We start from the raw sequence: 26,612 nt of genomic DNA on the forward strand, positions 1-26,612 counted from the left end.
CCAGCACTGGTATGGCTTCGTATTTTTCACAAGAAAAATGTTTTAAAAGAGTTGACAGTCGCTAAACTTCTCACAGAAACTTCGGTTATTTGCTAAGAAACCTTACCCGAACAACTGAAACACTGGTTTGATGCACGTCTCCAGATAATCACGTGTAAGTCTACAAGTCTCTTCAACTCTTCATAATTATTGGAACCTACATCCACCTGAACTTACTGTAGTCAAGTTTTGGTCTCCAACCTTAAATTTTACATACACACACACACACACACACACACACACACACAACTCCTCTCACGCGTCTACAATCACATAGATACATACACACACACACTCACAGCTCGCATCTACATCTGCATAGATACTCTGCGAGCCACCGTACGGTGCGTGGCGGAGGGTGCCCGTACCACTGCTAGTCACTTCCTTTCCTGTACCACTCGCAAATAGAGCAAGCGAAAAACTACTGTCTGTACGCCCCGTATGAGCCCTAATTTCTCATATCTTATCTTCGTGGCCCTTACCGAAATGTATGTTGGCGGCAGTATAATCGTTCAGCACTCAGTTTCAAAAGGCGGTCCTCTAAACTTTCTCAAAAGTGTTTCTCGAAAATAACGTCGCCTTCCCTCCAGGGATCCCATTTGAGTTCCCGAAGCATCTCCGTAACAACTACCTGTTGAGTGAACGTACCAGTAACAAACCTAACAGCCCGCCTCTGAATTGCTTCCATGTCTTCCTTCAATCCGACGTGGCATGGATTCCAAAACACTAGATCAGTCCCCAAAGATAGCTCGCATCAGCGTCGTATATGCGGTCTCCTTTACAGGTGAACCACTCTTTCCTAAAATTCTCCCAATAACCCGAAATCGACCATTCGCCTTCCCTACCACAGTTCTCAAATGTTCGTTCCACCTCATATCGCTTTGCAACGTTACACCCAGGTATTTAAACCACTGCATCAAGCAGGACATTATTAATACTGTATCTGAACATTACAAGTTTGATCTTTCTACTCATTCTCATTAACTTATATTTTTCCACAGATTATTAAGTGGTTTTCAGAAATTTGAAAAAACGCACTTCATCCAATCCTGTGCAACAAATAGGAGGAACCGATGACCTCAGCAGTTTGGTCCCACAGGAACTTACCACCACCAACAACAAATAGAGTCGTACCACGAATTATGTAGCACATGAACAAGACTCGGTAAATAGGGTAAATGCTCCAAATTTCTGGGTGTGCGCGTTGATGAAAAGGCGACCTGGAAGAAGCACAAACTGAGTTTTTCAGACGGTTACGTTCAGCTACTTTTGCTCTTCGTATAATTGCTAATCTTGCAAACAATCGAATTAACCCGACAATTTTCTTATTTCTTCTCTATAATGCCTTATGGAATGATAGCATATGGGAAACACTGATACGTAGAAGGGGCAGGATGATTGAACAGCTGCTAAGGCATCAGGGTATGACTTCTATGGCAGTAGACGGAGCTGTAGTGGGTAAAAACTGTAGAAGAAGACAGAGATCCGAACACATCCAGTAAATAATTGAGGACGTATGTTGCAAGTGCTATTCTGGGATGAAGAGGTTGGAACAAGAGAAGACTTCGTGGCTGGCCGCGTCAAACCATTCAGAAGACTGATGACTTAAAAAAAAAGTACTCTTATGAGCAATGGGGAATCCAGCCATAGCCATCAACTTTTTTATTACTGTCCTCACACATACGAACTTGGACTACAAATAAACACTCATTATGAAATTCTCGTTCATATTTAATCGGCCCTTGGTTATTACTTATTAGTAGCACTTCGTATGCCGAGCGAGCTTGTTAATTAGTTTATAGCCGAAGACCGTCTAACCATTTATGACTTAATGTAATGTAACAAACGTTCTGCAACCCTTGTCTGCTTCCAGAGGAAAAAGAATTAGATCATAGTCACGTGCGAGCAAAGCGAACGTTTCGTAGCGGACGCACGTCTTTAGAACCAGACGGAATTACGTAAGCGGCCAGCGTGTGGCCCTCTGCTGGTTTATGTGTCGGCTAATACGCAGCGACCACTGCGGAGACCCTGAATTATGTAAAAGAAAGTAATGAAGTCAATCTCCCGTCACAAAATATTTTTATAGTTATGGCCCGCTTAGCGAGACGCACTTTATTTAACATTCAAAACGCTGTCACTGTAAGTGCCTTTTGTATTATAATAGAGCACGCAATTCCGGTGAGACGTGAAACAAAAGAAGTGTGGCGAAAAAAGGAAGAAAAACCTCGCTTGGGGTGACTTAAAGGTCTGGCGTGCCGTACGGGTTGTGCCTGCCTCAGCACGGATGCTACTGCACTGAGTCTGGCGGTCCTTCTTCAGGAGAAGAAAAGGAAAACTACATTCTGCAATCAGCGCATTCTGAAAGTAAGGTAAGTTCTCTTTGTTGCTCATTCACTTAAAGTTTGTGTTCATCGACGAAAAACGTAACGTGCATAACAATCAGCAATGAGAAGCAGATTCTCAGGAACCTCGTTAATGTGAAACTTGAGTTTCTTCTGTTGTACAAAATGTTCAGGCAGCTTACGGGAGTGCAAACCGGGTGATGTCTTGGCCAAACGCCGATATTTTGACGAGTGAACACCGTCATTATCAGTTCACAAATGCCATGAGAGAGTGCTGTGAGAGGACCAATCAGAAGCCCCCCCCCCCCCCCCCCCCGCCAAACACACACACACTGCTTAGAAAAATTAATGAGTTACTGTGCTGATAAACATCTTATGTTATTCGATTTTCAAACAGCTGAGCAAAACTAAACGTACTCAGACATTCACTAAAGTGACACACAATATTTTTAGCGCAACGCAATCTGACTTTCAGTAATCCCTACAAAAGAATGGCCCTGACTAACAATAACCTATACCTTTCATGAATTCTTACCTCACAAAAATCTTCGTTACTCGAACTACTGCAATACAGCGAGCGCCAATACTGCCAGCTAAATAAAAGATTCAAACTACTGAAGGCACTAACTACTGATAGGCATAGATAGCACATGAAAGATTTTGATAGAGAACAAACAATGTATTTACCTTAATAGTGTTCAAAAGTCATTATATATACTGGATGTCATGAACTTATATATATATATATATATATATATATATATATATATATATATATATATATATCAGTTCATGACATCCAGTCTTACAAATTTACTCTCTCTGTCCAGATCATCCACTCTCAAAACTCCGCCATCTCACTCCCCACATCCACCACTGTTGGCGGCTCACCTCCAATTGCGCAACGCCACGCGCTGTTAACATACAGCTGCTCAACAGTACAATAGCAAACAACAATGCAAACCAGCCACAGACTGCACACAGCACAGCCAGTGATTTTCATACCGAGCGCTACGTAGCGTTACCAATATAAAAACCTAAACAGCCTACTTACATTGCCCCCATGCTCCCCACGAAAAATTTTACAAATTGTTTTGGGCAATGGCCAATAATGATTTGATAAAATTTTTCATAATTACAATAACAAAGATATCAAATGCACACGGAAGTAGTGGATTTCCATGCACTCTTTAGGAACTAGTGTTGTCCTTCCAAAGGAAAGACAGTGCTGACTCTTGACATGCAGACAGGTAATGGGCCACAACAGAGCAAACCCACACCAGAGTCAGTCGAAGTTTTGAAGAATCGAGGTAGGTAGGTCATCGCAGAGCAGACCCACTGTAGTCCTAGTAGAGATTATGGTATTGGTGGGCCACCAGAGGTGCAGACCCACTGCAGTCCTTGTAGAAATAATGAATATAAAAACCTAAACAGCCTACTTACAACACAGACGGGCGAGCAGTAAATAGCTAGAACTACAACAGAAGTAAGGATGACCAAGGTCGTACATTAATTACCAATGGATGAGCAAGACCAGGGAAAGAGCAGAATTTCAACCGGAATTTATGAGGGACAGATTTAATGTTATTTGTTCCCCTGATGTTAATTAATATTCACTATCGAAAGGTTCTGATGTTGATCATCTTTGGATGTGTGGTGGTGCTAGGTGTTTATGGTGTGTGTTTGTGTGTCTCTGCATATGAATTATTATGATTCTTGATTGGTGTAGCCACACCTGCCGAGGGTTGCTCTCTTGGTACAGTTGTGCCTTGAAGATCTACATCTACATCTACATGGATACTCTGTAAATCACATTCAAGTGCCTGGCAGAGGGTTCATCAAACCACCTTCACAATTATCTATTATTCCAATTTCGTATAGCGCTCGGAAAGAATGAACACCTATATCTTTCGTACGGGCTCTGATTTCCCTTGTTTTATCGTGGTGATCGTCCCTTTCTATGTAGGTCGGTGTCAACAAAGTATTTTCGCATTCGGAGGAGAAAGTTGGTGATTGGAATTCCGTGAGAAGATTCCGTGGCAACGAAAAACGCCTTTCTTTTAATGATTTCCAGCCCAAATCCTGTATCATTTCTATGACACTCTCTCCCATATTTCGCGATAATACAAAACGTCCTGCCTTTCTTTGAACTTTTTCGATGTACTCCGTCAGTCCTGTCTGGTTGGTAAGGATCCCACTCCTCGCAGCAATATTCTAAAAGAGGACGGACAAGCGTAGTGAAGGCAGTCTCCTTAGTAGGTCTGTTACATTTTCTAAGTGTCCTGCCAATAAAACGCAGTCTTTGGTTAGCCCTCCCCACATCATTTTCTATGTGAGCCTTCCAATTTAAGTTGTTCGTAATTGTGATAACTAGATATTTAGTTGAACTTACGGCTTTTAGATTAGATTGATTTATCGTGTAACCGATGATCGTGTAAGATGATGGAGTGTCCACTTGTTGAAGTAGCGACCTAAATTATCACAAATGTAGCACCACAGTTTAAGAATTTTGGATATTTTTTCTCATTTATTTTATACTAGCTGACTACACGGCGTTTCCCTGGTATGTACTTATTCCAGTTCTATTAGCCTATCTCCTCCTTCCTCTGCCCTCTCTGTCCATTTCCTTCTCCCCCTTCCGTTTGTCCACCTCGTCGCCCTCGCCGCCCCACCCCCTCTCTCTCCATCTCCCCCTTCCACTTTCTCTGTCTGTCTGCTGCTACCCCCTCTGTTGGCTCTAAGCACTATGGGACTTAACTACTGAGGTCAAACCTAACTAACCTAAGGACATCACACACATTCATGCCCGAGGCAGGATTCGAACCTGCGATCGTTGCGGTCGCGCGGTTCCGGACTGAAGTGCCTAGAACGGCTCGGTCACCTCGGCCGGCGCTACCCCCTCTCTCTACCCATATCCTCTTCCCCCTCTCTCTTTGTCCATCTCTAGTTCTTCCTCTTCTTCTGTCTATCTCCCTCTTCCCCTATCTCTGTCCACCTCCTTCTTCTCTCATATCACCTGAACTAAGTGTTGTACAATGATATAATTTTGTAGGTACATTCGGCAGCATTTGTGGACACCGTCTGCTAAATGTGTTGTGAGTAGAGTTAGTAGCAAAGAACCAATAAATATGCCTGATGCGACTGTTTTACTGCGTGAACAGAGAAAACGTAGTAAGAAATAAACTTTTTCTTCTCATCATTTTGTGGTGGCTGTCAGCGAGAAATTTTCGCAAATGTCTGAAATCATGTGTAAAATATGTTGCGATCCCTTAGCTCTCTCGTTCTCAAATACTGGATAGTGCGGATAGCAACTATACAACGTGTACATTATGCAACAAATAGTGTTGAAGTATGGAGTAACATACTGAAGATTTTCTAAGTATTGTCTTCATTATTTTAAATCTTATCACTTGTAGCACATATCAACCAATAAAAGCACTTTCACAAATATGATAAGCTTCAAAAGTAAATAGCTTTTTCAAAGAGTAAGTATTTTCCCTAATTCAAATCAGAAAGTATCTCGTACAACACACATTCTGAAGTAGCCCATGATCTTACTCTGAGTTCAAACTATCTCGTTGCCAAATTTCATCGAAATCGGTTCAACGGGTTAGTAATAATAATTTAAACGTCATGTATGATACGACGTTCACTCATCTTAGTGTTTATGAATTCATATATCCCGAGCCACGTGTTTTACAATTACATGATATTGCAGGTACATACAGTGGTATAGATGAACACTGTATGCAAAATGCGTAACAAATTAAAACGTCGTGCCTGATGCGAAAATGAGCAGGGCAAATGTAGTAAGCGACAAACCTTCTTCCTTTCATCATCTTGGGGGGAGGGGGGGGTCAACGAAAAAAGGTTCGTAAAGGCTTGAGATTATGTGTAAAATTTGTTGGAAATTACTAAGTGCGCTCATTCTCAAATACAGGATGAACACAAGCTGAGTATTCGCGTGTCGTGACCTATACTTCCTTTTCACCCCAACCCAGTCTCTATCCCTTTGACAGGTAGGTGGTTCTTACTCTTTTTTCTTTCCAGACACTAAGTGACACGTCTAGCAAGTTTGGTTCAAATCGGTCGAATGGTTTCGGAGGAGATGTATATACGTTTTCATAATGTGTATGAATATGTTTTATCTTGGTGATCTAGTTTTGAAGAAACGCCGGAGTTACCAGCGAAAACACCATAAAAATCGTCAAGTAGTTTTGGAGATTAGCGTGTTCAGACAGACAGACAAGAAAATTTTAGTAAAATTTTAAATGACGATATCTCTTGTTTCCTTCCACGATCCTTTACTGTTCCCATAACTATGCCCAAGTTACCTGCGAAAGCCCCATGAAAATTCGTCTAGTAGTTTTGCTGATTAAGGTGTTCAAAGACAAACACACAGACACGACGGTATTACAGATTTATTATTAAAAGTTCATTATTTATTGAAAATGCTTAAATTACATTACAAAATTTGAAACGAATGTTTAGTTACAATTGTACACAACGTTTTGTAGCTCTGTGGAAATACGAGCCGCATTAGTCTCCAAGTGGCGGATACCGAGATTGTAGGCAATAGTATATAAAAATATATAAATACCTTTCTAAATACCGGCAGTTGTCGAAGACCCATTCCCATAAATCTGAAAAAATCTCGTTAATAATTGAGGAACGTTACTGCTGATGTACGGTAGTGTCAGAAAACATTGTGGTTCGTCCACGTGTCCATTTGAATATGGGTCAATTACTGTTAAAGGAATCTTAAATCAAGGAAGCTAAATTTTAGTGTCATGTTCTTCCTCCTTCGTGTGCTGAACCTTCACCTTTCACATCCTAATTTATAGATGTATTTAATATGTTTCATCGGTATTAGCAACTCTCATTTGGTTAATTAGTGATCGTTTACTGATAGGTTGATTGTCGACTATCAAATCCTGCATTTAGCGTCTCTGATTCTTGCCATTTGATTTATAAGCTTCGATTTAATTTTAAATCGCAATTACTCCTCGTTACCAACATACTTTTACTGTTTCATAATTGCAGCCAGACACAATCTTGAAAAATTTCTGCTATGAACTATGGCATCCGCGTTCACGCAATGAAAAGGTAATGGGGTGATTAAACTCCATTCGACATCGTGGTCATTAGAACCAGACCACTGACTCAAATATGACAAGAATGGTGGAAGGAACTTTCCGTGGCCTTCTTAAAGAACTATTCTTGGCATTTTTCTGTGCTGATTTTGGGGGTACCATCGAAAAACTCATGACGTTCAGACGGGGAGTTGAATATTACTCCATCGAGTATTGTTGTTGCTGTTGTTGTTGCTGTTGCCGTCGTCGTCGTCGTTGTTGTTTGGTGGTTGTGGTGATGGTGGTGGTCTTCATTCCGAGTACAGTTTTTTTGCATCTCTATACGTTAGTCAGTACAAGCTTCTTCTCTTTGCGTCACTACAACAACGTGCATACTGTATGCGAGCTTTAGTCTCCCTCAACAATTTTTACCCCCCAACCCTCTCTAAAATATTCCTCTTTATCATATTATTTCTTGAAGCCTGAGGGCGTATCTCATAAACCTATCCCTTTTTTTAGCCAAATTCTACCACAACGTTGTTATCTCCTCAAAGCGACTCAATACTCCTCATTACTAATGAACTAAAATAACCTTCAGTATTTTTCTCTGGGACCATTTTTCTGAAGCTGTTATTCCCTTTTCGTCTGCATTGTTTATCGTCAACGTTTCAGTTCCATATAACGCTAATCTTCCAAAGAAATACATCAAAAAAAGAATTACACACACTTCAGTGTAAATTCGATGTTAATGAATTTCTCTTTTTGAGAATTACTTTCATTCTATTGCCAGCCTACCTTCTACATCCTCTTTGCTTATGGCTTTATCAGCAATTTTGCTGTCCAAATAACAAAACACACCTGCTACGTTTAGCATTTCCTACCCAAATTCCCTCTGAACCATTTGTTCTGTTTAGATTACTCTCAATTATTCTCATTTCACTTTTGCTGACATTGATCTTATGACCTATATTCAAGGCGTTATGCATTTCACTCAACCAATCTTCCAAGTCCTTTGACGTTTCTGACAGATTCGCAATGTTATCAGCTAATGTGTTTTACAAATTTCTCCTCAGTTTCGTTTAATGTTTGCTCGATGTACAAATTTAATAAGCTATATCCTGTAGCACTCCCCATCTCCATTACTGCCTATGTCTTATGTTCTTTGACTCTTACTACTGCAGTATTTTTATGTACAAGTTGTAGATGGGAGAACCATGTCGATACAATGATAAAATATAGTTTGCCAAGAAAGATAATGAATTATCGGCCGACAGGAAAAAAGAGAGTAGGTAGACCTCGTAAGGGGGCGGAAGGATCGGGAAGACTATAACAACTAAGCCACAGAAGGAGATCATAACAACGAAGAGTTGCAGATAACCTTTCTATCCTTGTATTATATACTCCAGAATTTCAGAACTTCAGCGAATATTTTCCAGTCATTACTGTCTAAAACTTTGCCTAAATACCATAGATGTATTGTCTTTCTTCAACCTGTCTTCTAAAAAATGTTGTAAGGTCAGTATTGGCTCGTGTGTTTCTACATTTTTTGCGGAACCCGAACTGATCTTCCCACAGTTCCCCTTCTACCAGCCTCTGCACTCTTCTGTACATTCACCTTGTTAGTGTTTTGCAACCACGACTTATTAACCAGGTGGTCTGGAAATAACCCAGTCAGCCGTTGCCTTCTATGGTATTGGAATTAATACATTCTTCTCGAAGACTCGGCGTATTTCGAATGTTTCATGTGTCAAGCGTAGCAGGTGAAACTGTTTTGTCACGGTTCGATCATAATAATCCGTAGGGAAGGTCGGCTATTCCACGTAGCTTGTTTCGACGTAGATATTTCAGGGCTCTGACAAATTCTTTCGAAGTATCGCTTCCACCATTGTAACTTGATCCACTTACTTTTCATTTTTCATAATACCCCTAACAGTCTCTACAATTTTTTCCTTATACAGCCCTTTCCATATATGCCTTCTACCTTTTAGCCTTCTCTTCTTTGTTTACGACTGACATGTCACCTGAGCTCTTCATGGTCATACATCTGCTTCTCTTTCTTCACGTAGGTACTAAAATTCTAATTTATCAATTGTGACGCGTTTCGCCATCGCTAGATGAAAATCTTGGCTTTTTGTTTGGCAGCATTTCTCTCATGAACATAACAACATTAGAAGTAAAGCATCAAATGTTCTTTAGAAACACAGTTCAACATTAAGATTATAAAAGGAGACGCGGCGTTTGAAGAGTGCCACCGTAACCACCCGCAGTCTAGTGTAGTGTGTATTATCCTGGTGAACTATGTTTTACGTTTCTCAACGATTAAGAGGAACTTTTAGCCTCCTTCTGCGCTGCAGGCAGTGCTCATGTTTACAAGCAGAAGTAGGAAGCGTTTGGTGAATAAATGTTTGGTTTAAGTTTCATTCCACTCATCTCATGTGTGCAGCATTGCACGTGTACAGGTTGCCAGTGTACTTCACATTACAAAGTATTTATCATTCAGTATCGTTCTCTAACGGAACAACCGAACACTGAAAGATAGAAAAAGTGAATGGTAATATTGCCTCTGATTCGGCAATGAAATGTGAGCAATAACCGCACATAATGAGTGGACTGCGCCTGTAAGACTGGTTTTAATAATTGCATTAATTATGGTGGCCCGATTAATGTAGCTACGAATGCTCTGAAAGAGTAACCTCACACATTAATCGAAGGAAAAATGTTCTGGATCAAAGAGTATCTTTTCGATTATACTTGTACGGTTCGGGAACAATTTTGTGACCGCGAATCTATTCCAGAGCTGCACAAATTAGTGTAGGTAGCAACACACAATCTGCTACCCAGGCTGGTCATGTAAAAGAATTTATAAACACAGCAGTCCCGATAAATAGTGCCTGTATTCTAAATGCATTTTATTGCACAACTTATACTGATGGAAATGCACAGAAATCCAATGAGCATGGAAGAAAACAGATGGTTCTCCTCTTCGAACACCTTTGGTCTTTCTTCGGCGATTGGCTTCATGGAAACCTATGCCGTCCCGATTGGTCTTATAGGCTCGCCCTCCTCTCACAGGAACGGCAGCAGAATTTGTCTCTTTTAAGTTTCTCAGTGAGGTCGATTTTGCACATGACACGGGACAGCCAGTACCTCTTCTTCGGCGAGTCTGAACTCAACGACGTCGCTTTCACCCACTATTCGAAAAAGGCGCTGTTGTACAGCATCCTTCCAACACGAGATCATGAGCTACGTTTCGTGTATATTCGTATCTCTAAGACTGGTTACCGAGTTTCTTCATAAATTTGGCCGCTTTGTACTGAAAATTCACTCTGTCCTATCTCTTCATTCTTCTTTTCCGTTCACGGCTTAGGTAATTTCACCTGTTCCGCCAACAGTACCCAGCCATCTCTTTCGTGGTCTTCCTCTCTGTCTTGTTCCTCGACTTGCAATTCGTCTTCATTTCTTAAGCGATTTCCTCCCTTGCTCCCTTTAAAACTACGAAGGAATCTCATTTCCGCACTGTCCTGTTGACATCATTTGCGTCAGAACCTAGTTTTCACGTCCAATAGAGCACAGTAGCTATTGCTATGACTTTGTAAACTTCCCCTGTGTCTCTTTCGTGGTCTTGTGTGTGTGTATGTATGTGTGTGTGTGTGTGTGTGTGTGTGTGTGTGTGTGTGTGTGTGTGTGTGTATGTGTAGCGTATCTGTAATTGCTCCATATATTTCGTCCACTGTCACGGCCGAGATACTGAACGTGGACTACCTGTATCGGTATTACACTATCTATTATAATTTGAGGTCCTACGGACGATTTTCACTTGAATGGTATAATATTTGTCTTTTCTGAGAAAAAACACATTCATACACACATAAAGTTCTGGAATAGCTGATGACGAGATATTAAATCTTGAATACTTGAATATTCCTCTACAGTCTTGCATCCGTGTCGGAGAGAACTGATAATTCAATTCAGTTTCATCTCAATTCAGTTTCATTTCAATACCAAACACCACAGACGCCAAATACACATCAAATTCGCGTCGCGCGCCTCACCCAGCCACGCTGCCAAACAAATCACAGTAAGTGCAGTGTCAAGCGACCATAGGTCACTTAAGCAGCCTATTCACTTGGCCACCAACAAATGAGATATCACTACAATATCAAAACCGTAAGTTACACACAAAACAACGTGATATATACTCATTTCCATTTGTAAAAGCGTAATAAACAGAATATTTATTCAATCTGTATATTGAGCAAGCAGTGAAGGAAACAAAAGAAAAATTTAGAGTAGGTGCCGGGTGGGATTAGCCGCGCGGTCTAAGGGCGCTGCAATCATGAACTGTGCGGCTGGTCCCGGCGGAGGTTCGAGTCCTCCCTCGGGCATGGGTGTGTGTGTTTGTCCTTAGGATAATTTAGGTTAAGTAGTGTGTAAGCCTAGGGACTGATGACCTTAGCAGTTAAGTCCCATAAGATCTCACACAAATTTGAACTTTTTTTTTCGGAGTAGGTATTAAAATCCATGGAGAAGAAATAAAAACTCTGAGGTTCGCTGATGACATTGTAATTCTGTCAGAGACAGCAAAGGACTTGGAAGAGCAGTTGAACGGAATGGACAGTGTCTTGAAAGGAGGGTATAAGATGAACACCAACAAAAGCAAAACGAGGATAATGGAATGTAGTCGAATTAAGTCGGGTGACGCTGAGGGAATTAGATTAGGAAATGAGACACTTAAAGTAGTAAAGGAGTTTTTCTATTTGGGAACAAAATAACTGATGATGGTCGAAGTGGAGAGGATATAAAATGTAGACTGGCAATGGCAAGGAAAGCATTTCTGAAGAAGAGAAATTTGTTAACATCCAGTATTGATTTAAGTGTCAGAAAGTCGTTTCCGAAACTATTTCTATTGAGTGTAACCATGTATGAAAGTGAAACTTGGACGATGAATAGTTTGGACAAGAAGAGAACAGAAGCTTTAGAAATGTGGTGCTACAGAAGAATGCTGAAGATTAGATGGTTAGATCACATAACTAATGAGGAGGTATTGAATAGGATTGGGGAGAAGAGAAGTTTGTGGCACAACTTGACTACAAGAAGGGATCGGTTGGTAGGACATGTTCTGAGGCATCAAGGGAGCAACAATTTAGTATTGGAGGGCAGTGTGGAGGGTAAAAATCGTAGAGGGAGACCAAGAGATGAATACACTAAGCACATTCAGAAGGATGTAGGTTGCAGTAGGTACTGCGAGATGAAGAAGCTTGCACAGGATAGAGTAGCATGGAGAGCTGCATCAAACCAGTTTCAGGACTGAAGACCACAACAACAACAACAATAAACAGAAAAATAAAAATTGCGTTTTGCTGTTTGCACATGAGAAGTTGTAGACTGTGTAGCGAATAGCTACCAAAATAAATGTCCAATATCATTATGTAAGGTATGCATACATCCACTCTTTTCACCAATTAAGCTATAAACAGAACTTTGAAATAATGCTATAAACAACAAGCAGTGCATCAAGTCGTTAATACTTTTCTCAATTGTGAACTACGAACAAATGATGTATAATATCTTACAACAATTATTCATTCACAATTGTAAATATTACGTACCAAAAGTTTCGCTGAATGTTAATATCTAACAACAATTTTACACTTAGAAAGTAATAAATAACCCACTGAAGATAGCCCAAAAAGGAGTGAAACATGTCTGGGTGAAACAAAACAGAAAAAAGGTGTCTTGCATAAGGCGGAATTCCTCGTTCCATATTTTCGTAGCAAGAACAGACATAATAGCTGCGCGGGTAGCCGTACGATCTTGGCGTCCCGTCACTTTTCGCGCGGGTCCCATCGTCGGTGGTTCGAGTCCTCCCTCGGGCATGAGTGTGTGTGTTGTCCTTAGTTTCAGTTAGATTAAGTAGTGTGTAAGCTCAGGGATCGATGACCACAGCAGTTTGGTCCCATAAGATCTTACCACAAATTTCCAAAATTTTCATAAAAAAACTGCAACGCCACAAGAAGACTATTGAACAGATTCATGGCCTATCATTTTTAGGCAACTGGATGAAGGAGCCTACGGTACGTTCTCCTCGTAGGCAGCTTGATACTCCGAGTAATTGCTTAACCCATTAGCGTGACTTTCACGTCTGTGCAGTCTGGCTCTACAGTCGCTACAAGCCCAGTGGCAAAGCCGTCGTTACAGATTAGCCTCGCTACAATGGATCTGGGTAGGTTGTGGAGTGGGGAAGAGAGGGCTTGCGGCAGGGGTGATGGGGGCGAGAGAGGGGAGGGTGGGGTAGGAGGGAGGGGAGGGCAAGCTCCGGAGCACCTTGCACCGCAGTGAGGCCATGCATTTTAATTGCCACGGCAAATGTTCCTCCGCTGGCAGCGAGCAACAGGTCAGAGGCATAAAGTTAAGTACTGGCCACGCAGCGCGAGCAGTAATTATCAACTGGCCATCTCCTCCTCCGCCCCCCCCCCCCCCATGGGGTGCATCACCTCGTACGTCTCCATCGAAACGTCAATTATCCCCTCACGTAACAGCATTCATGTCGTCCGCAAAGTACATTTACCTCGGTTAATAAACTGAAGCAGACGCGTACAGAGTTCTGTCATTTCGAAGTTACGATCGCTTAGTTTGTCGACGCGTAATCTTCAAAGTGGGAACCTGTGGCAGGTGCTGAGCTAAGTAGTGCGCTCGCGCTGGACGCGGCCGCTTCGGCAAATGCGCGCTGTCTAATTGATGACCAGCTTAAAGGCGGACGATCGATGAACCGGAGGTTGATAACGGAAGTAATTTTCATACCCTGCCCTTTCGTTTAAAATCTGTTTTGCGCTGCACTGAGCATCAGCTGAGTTGTTTATCTCAAGATCTTGGGAGTTTTATGTGCACAACCAACTGGAATTAAATTAGGTCTTTGTACTGAGCCCTGCAGATGTGAGCACTAGTCGGCGTTTTATGGGACAGATGTTACAGCAAATTGGTAACACAGAAACACTGGCTGTGTTGATGCATTGTAACTCTCAGCTGCCTTGGCCTTGCAATTAACTTGCTGTAGTTCGTCCGCAAAGTCAATAAACAAACTTGTTTTGTGGCCTGAAATTTTACCTCGGTGCTTGTTTTCTGATCATTACATATTACAGAGCTACGAGGAATTTCCTTTCTTTTTCTTTTCACGTAATGTATTAGGTTGCTGCGTAAGTCCGTAGCGTTTTTGTTTTGCATGTTGGGATTCCAGTTCTGTGGCTTTATTTATCGATTGTCACGTTTTATTAGTAGTTCACTGCTGCTATTTGAGATCACTTATTGTAATTCCGTTATTTGCACATATTGAATGAAGCTGTGGACGCTATAAAATGGAGTGACAAGTGGAGAACTCGAAACATTTCCGACATATTCTTCTGTTTGGCTTGACTAGAGGGGCTAGGCAGCCAGAAACAATGGCGCATGTATGGGGATATGCAACTGGACAGAGCAAATCAAGAAAATGGTTTTATCGTTATAAGGAGAATCGTTTTGACATTAGTAGCTATCCACAATCAGGAAGACCTTCGGGGTTTGATGAAGATCGTATAACGCGTTAATACACAATAATCCAATTCACTCTACTAGAGAACTGGCACAGGTGATGAACTGTGATCATTCCATCATCGTGCGACATTTTCATGCATTTGGGGGAGGTTCAAAACTCCGGTGTATGGGTACCGCATAGTGTTTAAAAAAAATCAGTCAGTTGCCATAGGTATATCTCTGCTTGCTCGTCATCAGTTAGACTGACCAAGCCTATCCTGCACCGTTACTGGTGACGAGAAATGGTGCCTTCATGCTAACATAAGAAAGCAATGGCTGACTCCAAACAAAGCAACAAATTCCCGTACGGAGAACTGCGTGCATCGGCAAAACATAATATTATGCATCTGGTGGAACAGCGACTGTGTGGTGAACTAATAATTGCTTCCCCAATGAGTAACCATCATTGTTGGCATTTATTGCCAACAACTGAGACGTCTTGCAGAAGCAATCCAAGGTCAACGAGCAGGAGGACCGCTTGAAGTGCTGCTGTACAGGAGTTGACTGGGAAGCCATTCCGTACCCTTCTTATTCGTCCGATCTTGCGTCCTGAGATTTTAAACGTTTCCACTCTACATGTAACGACGTTCAAGGAACATCGTTTCCGGATGAAAATGCGCTCCCAACGTGGCTCGACGATTTCTTCGCCTCAAAACGGGTGATTTCTACAGTCGCGGGATCGAAAATTATCACAGTGTTGGCAGACTGTTGAAAATAGTGAAGGAGAATATATTACTCATAACTAAAATCTTTGTTATGTTTCTGTTGTGTTTATTAAACTTACGGAAAAACGCTACGAACGTACGCACCAACCTAACATTTAATCTTAGCAGTATTTCACGTGAAAATCTTTTACTTCCTTTATTTGAAAAGACACCATAATGAATACCACAATCTTCTACAGTGTTTACAAAGAGTAGTCATAAGATTTTAATAATCACTTCGAAAAGATCAAGTTGTGACAGTGAAATTTGATGATACTGAAGGGTACTACGAGGAGAGATCAAGTATGAATTGGAATTCTTTCTTGTAAACTTTACTGCAGAAGCCGGCCGGTGTGGCAGAGCGGTTCTAGGCTCTTCAGTCTGGAACCGCGCGACATGGATGTGTGTGATGTCCTTAGGTTAGTTAGGTTTAACTAGTTCTAAGTCTAGGGGACTGATGACCTCAGATGTTAAGTCCCATAGCGCTTAGAGCCATTTGAACCATCTTCTCTACAGTCTGCGCTCCTTCATTTCCTCCACACGCTGCTCCACAGCGTGCCAGGGTGCGAATTTATTATGGTTCTATTACAAGGTAACTGATAATACAGGGATACAATATAAATAAATTATAGAAGCAACGGGCCACCACTGACTTTAATCATTTAAAAAAGAATGAAATAAAATTTGAATGACCTTCATGTCTAAGTCCGAACAGTAAAGCTGCGCATCTATTGACGTTTGATTATGATGATTTTACTTTGGGCACAGTAAAACATTTGCCATCGATGAACCCTGTGCCGTGGTTGGCACTGTTCCAACGTATGACTTGAGTCGGCGATACTTCCACCGTCTGCGGTTAACAGATCGCCCCTAGAAAAGAGTGTTTATCTCTGCGCCAGCGAAGATGAAGTGGACAATACGGAGCGGGAAGAGAAATATAACAGTTGTGACGGTTTTCCAAATAAACAGACGTCCGTAGCTAGTCTGGAATGCACCCATAACTTACTGCTCTGGAAGACTGTATGTCAGACGACTGCATCCTGCTGGGCTCGTACGATGGAAGAGTGTGATTTTGTGGTGTGTGTAGCGAGCCTAGGCTGCTCTTGCTCTTCGTGCTAAAAGGTACTGTCGTATTTGCTTGAGTTTCGTCTTGGAAGGCAGTGAGCTGTATTGAGTCCACCGACAGACTGCGTTCCTGTATCAAGGAACACGGAGTGCTTCTTTGGGCGCTAACATGTCTGTTTACGATTTTCTGAATCCGAGTTGCATTCTCGTGGTTAACGATGAATTACTCGGACGTGTACTGACATTTACGCTGGCCAGCAGTTGCAGTGAAAGGATGAAGTGCTCAACTGCCTTGATGTTAAGAACAGTAATTATTGGGTATAAATTACAGTATGTGGCAAGCTATATTCCCTTTACCGTTCTTACTTGAAAGAATCGATGAGCTAAAAGTCTGCCACATGTGGGAAGGAGAGTGAGGCCGGTGCAGCACGCCGAGAACAAGGGAAGCTAACATTCATGCCTTACATTATCATGAATGTACTACATCTTTTACTATAGCTTTTTCTAATGCCGTTTGTCGTGTGGACAGATAGTTTTTCTTGTGATTGCTGTAACAGCATCTAAGCAGCTTCATTCCCTATATTTGCGTAAAAATGTGCCGAAGTGAACAATATGATCAAGGGTTTCCTTTGATAGTTTAGGTGTGTACAGCCTGGTTTTCAGTTAAATCATTAACGATTAAACGACGCATGTTTAACTGCCTTAACTATATCTATATTTTCCTCAAGGACATTGTGGTTTATACGGCACAGTTAGCTATTACTGGTCATTTTGTTACTAACTAAAGTGCTAATTCCTTCCTGAGGTAAGAATTCGTAACTGTTGCGTTACATGTTAGCTTTTCCCTTTTCTGATATTGTACGTGTTTTCTGAATTCACAGTTACTGTCAAACCTGATTAAATAACTGAAAAATATTTTGGCTAAACCTGTCTTGAAGAGAGGTTATTTGTTGAACTGTCTTCTTAGGTGATTCACGTAAGTGAAGGCTTAAGTCTTTCAAGTAATTTGATCTTTTACTTAAATTTATATTTCTTTGAGCTATGAATCTATATAAGTTTGCCTTGACCCGTTGATGTGGCTTAATGTTAAATTTAATTAAAGTTTGAATAAGTGTTTTATGTAAATGTGTGATCCAAGTTCAATCAGTAGCTGTGTCTTTTTAATGTTGATAGCCCCAGTACTTTGCAACAACATAATGCATTTTTTATTACTTCAAGTGAATATAATACCGATTGAAGTTTCCAGGTGTACTACCCTAGAACATTCAAATTTATATACCGGGTGATCAAAAAGTCAGTATAAATTTGATATCTTAATAAACCACGGATAATGTAGATAGAGAGGTAAAAATTGACACACATGCTTTCAATGACATCGAGTTTTATTACAATAAAAAAACAGTATTGCTAGACGCGTGAAACATCTTTTGCGCGCGTCGTTTGGTGATGATCGTGTGCTCAACCGCTACTTTCGTCATACTTGGCCTCCCAGGTCCCCAGACCTCAGTCCGTGCGATTATGGGCTTTGGGGTTTGTATTTTTTTTATTCTCATAAAACCCCATGTCATTGCAAGCATGTGTGTCAATTTGTACCTCTCTATCTACATTATTCCGTGATTTATTCAGTTTTCAAATTTATACTAACCTTTTGATCACCCGGTATACACTCCAATAACTAAACATGTATACTGGCAAAAACGTGATATATATATATATATATATATATATATATATATATATATATATATATATATATATATATATATATATATATATATGTATATATGTATATACTGTATGTGTGTGTGTGTGTGTGTGTGTTGTTCAGGTAATTCAACCTTTACAAGATAAGGTGTGATCTTCAATCTTAAGCTTATAAACACAATACAATTTCAGTCGATATTTCCTTGGCTCTGCGCCTCCTGCTCCCCATTGCCACTTGGACTCGGCGACTTACTTCAGTCCTTTAACCCAGCGGTCGGGTAGTCTGCCCTTGCGTCTTCGTCTTTCTCTGGAGCTCCACGCCAGTACTGCAGTTGTCCATCTTCCGCATTTCGTTGTGCGGTATCTCCTTCCCATTTCTGTTTAGTATTTACCCCTTCCACAACCCACTGAGGCCCGATATTGCTCTTGTGTCTTCACTTCTTTCTGAGAGAACCTAGGAGTGGCCGTCTCACAGCTCTCTCAGCTGTTCGCAGTTTGCTTTTGAGAAACTGGTTTAAAATCCAAGTTTTACAGCCTTATGCTAGTGTGGGAAGACTGGCACTATTTGCAAACAACTTGTTTTTAAATTTCCTCCATAAGCCCTTCAGTCTATCTTTATTCGGTGAAAATTTCAGTTTTAAGTTTTCCTGGGTATCAATTTACGGTCCCAGATTAACATATTCGTTTGCATCTTTAGACAGTCGTTCAATATTATTTCTCTTCTTGTTGTTTGTTTTCGACATATTTATCGTGAGGCCCAATTTTTCGCAACTTTCTGATGAATCCTTCGTAGAGGATTGCTGTTTTATCACTTGTTGGTCGGGACTACTATGTGCAAATATGAAGTCAGCGAGTCTTTTCTCATTTATTCTAATTCCACTTATTTTGAACATAGCCATCACAAGACCTCCTGATGGACTACACCTTAACGTTGGCGAGGAGATTCGCTTGTTTTAGTGATGCACTGAGCTATGCTGACTGGAGCTGTGCTCCTGCTAGGGTCTCCCACGTGAGATTGGTCTGCTGGTGAGAAACCAGACATACAGTACTCCCTACAGCGAGTTTCCTTGTCGGGAGCATGTGGACAGCAACCACATGGGCCCTTGTCTATGTCTGACATTCCACTTACTAGTGTCAAACATCTTCTGTTTTATTTCCTATTAGCCTCTCTTGGACAACCCTTGCTCTTTCGTCCCTTACGGTATTAGGTTGCGAGGCCTGAGGGAGTCGCCCATTTTTCATTCTTAGCGGAAGAACATGGTGTTAGAGTATATTACATACCACTCCAACGACAGAAGAAGCGAAATTGACAACGCTTCAGGGCAGGAAGATCTCGAAGCCTAGGAATTGCAGTCGGCCTAGGAATGATCGTCCGAAATATTACTCGGCGGGCTTGGAAGCTGTGACGTGGCAGCCCCATCACCAAGCTTAACCTGCACAGCTCACTTACGTGGGCACGGGATTTTATACACAATGTTTCTCTTTGCAGTTCACAGTCCCGAATGGCAAAGGATGGATCGTGGAGACGTCCTAGGCAAGTCAATAGTAAACGATTAGATATCCAGGTAGCATGAAAACTGCTACGTGGAACGTAAGAAAGATTGGAAACATAGAAATAAAGAGATAAACAATTTGATGTAGCTATTATAACAGAAACGAAAAAGAAGTTAAAATGCACAATAGATCTTGATTACTGCGCAATGGTATACAGAGGAGCACCTAAAAAAGCGCGAGCGATACATGGGGAGGCAGTCCTAATAAATAACAAAGTTCTAAAATATAACAATGAAACGCCACAAGTAAATTTAAAACTGACGAAGGATATTTAGTCACTGTAGGTGCATATGCACCTGAAGAATGGAAGAAGACAGAAACAATACTGTTCTATGACAAACTAAGAACGGTCCTAAACAAAGTAAATAAGAGATATCAGGTTCTCATCTGTGGAGATTTAAGTGCTAGAGTGGGCAGCATATCTATTCGAAGAACAACACATCATTTAAAATTGTTAAAATTAGACAGCTTAAAATCACTGACATTTTTTAGGTAAAGGACATATGTAACTTTACATACAGCCGATCTTTAATAGACTATGTAATCGCAAACGACAGGCTATGTAATCAGGTTCAAGGCGTACACGTACAAAGGGGAAGCGATATCATATTTGACCACTGTTTAGGCATTGCAACAGTTACGATGGCAGCCAAGTGGAGAAACCTTCAGCAAAGAAGGAACACAGAGCTTGAGGAGGTCTCTGGAATAAGAAAGTTTTGGGAAATTTTATCAAAGTCGGGTACAGAAATATCTCCTAGATACTCCAACCATTCAGGATATAGTGAAAAAAATGGCTAAATTAAGAGTGGCACATGAGGCGTTGGGGAAAAGGTAGAAGTTAAGAAGAAAGAAAGGATTGAGGGTTTGGGATAAAAATGTGTATAGGCCGTCGAGGTGAAAGATACAGCCCACAAAAATCTCCTGCAGAATAAAACACTAGAAACTGAAGAGGAGTATAAGCAAAACCGGACCCATACAAAACAAATAGCCAGGATATCACACCAAGTCTCATGAGATCATTTTATATCTAAAGTAGAACAAAATAGACATGGTGGCGGGGGTTGCAAACTTTTGTCTGTAAAGTGATGAAATACTTAAACAGAACGTAGAAAGTTACTGCAGAACTAGATATAACTATCGAAGGTAGTGGAAAAAAATTTATAAAAAAATGTGGCAAATGGAAAACCCAGAATAGGAGGAGAAGTAAGGAATCGCATGACATAATAGTAAAGTGGTTTCAGTCACAACAGAAGAACTGAAGGAAGTTTCAAAAAGTATGAGAAACAGGTAAGCATATGGACTACATGATATTCATATGGGACTTGTAAAATATTCTGGTCCCTTTTGTGAGTTTAGATTATTATATTTATTAGTTGAATGTTAGCACTAGCCTGAAATCCCAAACTGTCGGAAAATACTAGAGGTGATATCAGTTTTTAAAGAAATTCAAAAATTGTGAAAGCTATAGAGGAATTAGCATATAAAATATCTATAAAAAAATTAATAATCGTTTAGGAACCATAACAGAGACTCTCCTATTAGGCGAACAATGCAGATTCCAGACAGGCCGGTCATGCAATGATAATATATTTACCATCAATTTTAGAGAAACAGCAAGAATTAATTTAGAGACACACTTAGCTTTTATTGACTTCGAAAAAGCTTTTGACAGTGTGAACACAAAGGAACTATGGGGCATGTTGATTAAAGCTGGGTATCCTAGACACCTTACTGAACCAAAAAATGCTTGTACATGAACACCAAAATAGTAATAAAAATTGGTAATAATAAAATTGAAGGAACTATTAGAAATCAGGGACTCAAGGAAGGCTGTCACCAACCTCAGTTATTGATCTAACTAAAAACTATAGACAGGAAAAATATCTCGGTATACAGATTAACAGCAACAAATATCTTAAAATGCTTATGAACATAAATGATGTTACCATCTTGGAAATAAGTGAAGATGGCATTCGAAAAGCAGTCCATAGATTACATCAATTAGGTGAAAGGGAATACAACATTCATATGTCAACAAAGGAAACTAAAATAATGGCTCATCATGGGGATACCGCCACACATACAAAAATAATAATAGGTAATACACCACATGAGCAGTTTCAAATTTTATCAGGTTACCTTCCATTAGAAACGTGGGTGCATTCAGCGACTGTAGTATGATTTCTAAATTATAGAGCGCAGCAATCACTTGTCCTTTTTTTGGCAGGTTTTATTTGGCAAATCCAGGTTTCGGCAAGTGCCTAACCATTATCAATGCATTATTTTCTAGTCTGATGCATGTCAGTACCTTGTTGTTCAGACGTGAGTCACAGTTCTTTGAATACTACTTTAATATCTTCAGATGTAACATAAGCTATGACATAGACAAAGACAGAAAGTAAAATTAACAAATATCAGTCAATAAGCAGTACGACAAAAAACATTGCAGAACAAAATAAGGAACGAAACAAAATTACAATTTTATAAAAGTATGTGTACACTTGTATTGCTATATGGAAGTAGGTCATGGGCTCCAAAAACGCAAAAAGTAAACAACAAGCAGCAGAAATCAGATATCTTAGGAAAGTGAGAGGTGTTACAAGGGTAGACCATGTAAGACGTGAGGATATTAGGAACTAGATAATACTAATGAAAAGACTGAACAAAATAAAACATTATGGAAACATCACGTGCAAAGGGTGAGTGCAAAGAGAATTCCACATCTATCGATACTGCACCAGTCAAGAGAAAGAAGGGACATAGGAATATCCAGCATGAAATTTCAGCAAAAAGTGAGGATGAAATAGGTACTAGTGCCTAAGCCTTGAAGTGGAGAAGAAGAAGAAGACAAAGAGCATCTTAAGGACTGCTATGAGTAGTTACAGGAATGCAGAGTCACCCTGCTTTACTCCTCTTACAATAGAAAATTCCCTCATACAATTCCTATGCAGACAGAAGTCTTTGACATATCACGTATTTTACGTAATATGTTCCCCTCTTGTTCATTCAATGATTATATGTTCTATTATATATACAAACTAGAGTGCCTGTGTGTTTGTCCAGGATCTCATCCCAAGGCCCTGGATGGATTTCAGCCTCATTTGGCACAGATATAGCAGGCATCACAAGTATCAGAAGTGTGGGGTTTATAAGTTCCTAACGCCCACAGAAGATTGGAAAATTGCGCAGGTCGCACCATTGTTTAAGAAAGGTAGTAGGAGTAATCCATCTAACTACAGACCTATATCATTGACGTCGGTTTGCAGTAGAGTTTTGGAGCATATACTGTATTCAAACATTATGAATCACCTCGAAGGAAACGATCTATTGATACGTAATCTGCATGGTTTCAGAAAACATCGCCCTTGTGCAACGCAGCTAGCTCTTTATTCGCACGAAGTAATGGCCGCTATCGACAGGGGATCTCAAGTTGATTCCGTATTTCTAGTTTTCCGGAAATCTTTTAACACCGTTCCTCACAAGCGACTTCTAATCAAGCTGTGGGCCTATAGTATATCGTCTCAATTGTGCTACTGGATTCGTGATTTCCTGTCAGGAATGTCGCAGTTCGTAGTAATAGACGGCAAATCATCGAGTAAAACTGAAGTGATATCAGGTGTTCCCCAGGGAAGCGTCCTGGGACCTCTGCTGTTCCTGATCTATATAAATGACCTGGGTGAAATCTGAGCAGTTCTCTTAGGTTGTTCGCAGATGATGCTGTAATTTACCGTCTAGTAAGGTCATCTGAAGACCAGTATCAGTTGCAAAGCGATTTAGAAAAGATTGCTGTATGGTGTGGCAGGTGGCAGTTGACGCTAAATAACGAAAAGTGTGAGGTGATCCACATGAGTTCCAAAAGAAATCCGTTGGAATTCGATTACTCGATAAATAGTACAATTCTCAAGGCTGTCAATTTAACTAAGTACCTGGGTGTTAAAATTACGAACAACTTCAGTTAGAAAGACCACGTAGATAATGTTGTGGTGAAGGCGAGCCAAAGGTTGCGTTTCATTGGCAGGACCCTTAGAAGATGCAACAAGTCCACTAAAGACACGGCTTACACTACACTCGTTCGTCCTCTGTAAGCATATTGCTGCGCGGTGTGGGATCCTTACCAGGTGGGATTGACGGAGGACATCGAAAGGGTGCAAAAAAGGGCAGCTCGTTTTGCATTATCACGTAATAGGTGAGAGAGTGTGGCAGATATGATATGCGAATTGGGATGGAAGCCATTACAGCAAAGACATTTTTTGTCGGGCCGAGATCTTTTTACGAAATTTCAGTCACCAACTTTCTCTTCCGAATGCGAAAATATTTTGTTGAGCCCAACCTACATAGGTAGGAATGATCATCAAAATAAAATACGAGAAACCAGAGCTCGAACAGAAAGGTTTAGGTGTTCGTTTTTTCCGCGAGCTGTTAGGGAGTGGAATGGTAGAGAGAAAGTATGATTGTGGTTCGATGAACCCTCTGCCAAGTACTTAAATGTGAATTGCAGAGTAGTCATGTAGATGTAGAAGCATTGATATGCGCAAAAACGTGTATTTGTGGTCCCTGGCAGAGAGGCTGCCCTGCAGAAGAGGGATCATGTGTGGGAACAGTACTGGCCTAGCAAATTAACCTACCTTGCAGGGCAACCAAAATGTCAGAGGTAAGAAATGGTTTTCTGGTCCCCAACATAAAGGTTTCCCTGCATGAAAAACTTATTATTTTGGTGTAAGATTGGTCTCCTTCATTGAGCCGTGTTGCATGGTGGCCCGTATGTCATGTACAAATAAATATCTCTCATTTTCCAGATGTGTAGCGTGCCCTGTGTGACAGCCATATTGTCAGAGCAGTATTGGCTTGCTTCATTCAACTGCAGGGGTAATACATGCTGATGAGCATGTCTGGGAACATGTTGAAATGGGTAGAGGTGGGAGCAGACAGAGTGAGGGGAAGGAGGAAACGAATAGAGATAGGAGAGAAAAGGGAGGTGCATGAGACAGGTGGTAGTGCAGAGAGAGATGGTGGGCAGGTGGAGAAGGAAGAGGGTGAGCCAAAGATGAAAAGAGAGAGGGGGAGGAGGATATGGTCAGAGGGAGATGGAAGGAGATACGGTCAGAGATTGTGGGTAGAGGAAATGGATAAAGGTGGAGAATGAGATGAAGAGAAAGAAAGAATGGGAAAGAGAAGACAGATAGAGGTTGGACAATGAGGTGGGTAGTGGAAGAAAGTGGTGGACACAGAGATTGGGGGAAGAAGATGTGTTAAATATTTGTGTCTTACGCATGTGCAGGTGAAGCTAGGGGGAAGAGATTGGTATATACACTACTAGCCATTAAAATTGCTACACCATGAAGATAACGTGCTACAGACGCCAAATTTAACCGACAGGAAGAAGATGCTATGATATGCAAATGATTAGCTTTTCAGAGCATTCACACCAGCTTGGCGCCGGTGGCCAAACCTACAACGTGCTGACATGAGGAAAGTTTAAAATCGATTTCTCATACACAAACAGCAGTTTACCGGCGTCGCCTGGTGAAACGTTGTTGTGATGCCTCGTGTAAGGAGGAGAAATTCGTACCATCACGTTTCAGACTTTGATGAAGGTCGGATTGTAGCCTACAGCTACGGCGCGTTCGTCGAGATCTAATGACTGTTAGCAGAATATGCAATCGGTGGGTTCAGGAGGGTAATACGGAACGCCGTACTGGATCCCAACGGCCTCGTATCACAAGCGGTCGAGATGACAGACATCATATCCGCATGGCTGTGAGGGATGGTGCAGCTACGTCTCGATCCCTGAGTCAACAGCTTTAACAACCATCTGCACCAACAGTTCGACGACATTTACAGCAGCATGGACTATCAACTCGGGGACCACGGCTGCGGTTACCCTTGACGCTGCATCACAGACAGGAGCGCCTGCGATCGTGTACTCAACGACGAACCTGGGTGCACGAATGGCAAAACGTCACTTTGTCGGATGAATCCAGGTTCTGTTTACAGCATCATGATGGTCGCATCAGTGTTTGGCGAAATCGCGGTGAACGCACTTTCGAAGCGTGTATTCGTCATCGCCATACTGGCGTATCACCTAGCGTGATGATATGGGGTGCCATTGGTTACATGTCTCGGTCACCTCTTGTTCGCATTGACGGCACTTTGAACAGTGGACGTTACATTTCAGATGTGTTTCGACCCGTGGCTCTACCCTTCATTCGATCCCTGTGAAACCCTACATTTCAGCAGGATAATGCACGACCGCATGTTGCAGGTCCTGTACGGGCATTTCTGGACACAGAAAATGTTCGACTGCTGCCCTGGCCAGCACAGTCTCCAGATCTCTCACCAATTGAAAACGTCTGGTCAATAGTGGCCGAGCAACTGGCCAGTCACTACTCTTGATGAACGGTGGTATCGTGTTGAAGCTGCATGGGCAGCTGCACCTGTACACGGCATTCAAGCTCTGTTTGACTCAATGCTCAGGCGTATCAAGGCCGTTATTACGGCGAAAGGTGGTTGTTGTTGTTCTGGGTAATGATTTCTTGTCCAATGAATACCTGTTTATCATCTGCGTT

This window comes from Schistocerca gregaria, chromosome 8 (genome assembly GCF_023897955.1).
Source record: "Schistocerca gregaria isolate iqSchGreg1 chromosome 8, iqSchGreg1.2, whole genome shotgun sequence".
NCBI lineage: Eukaryota > Metazoa > Arthropoda > Insecta > Orthoptera > Acrididae > Schistocerca > Schistocerca gregaria.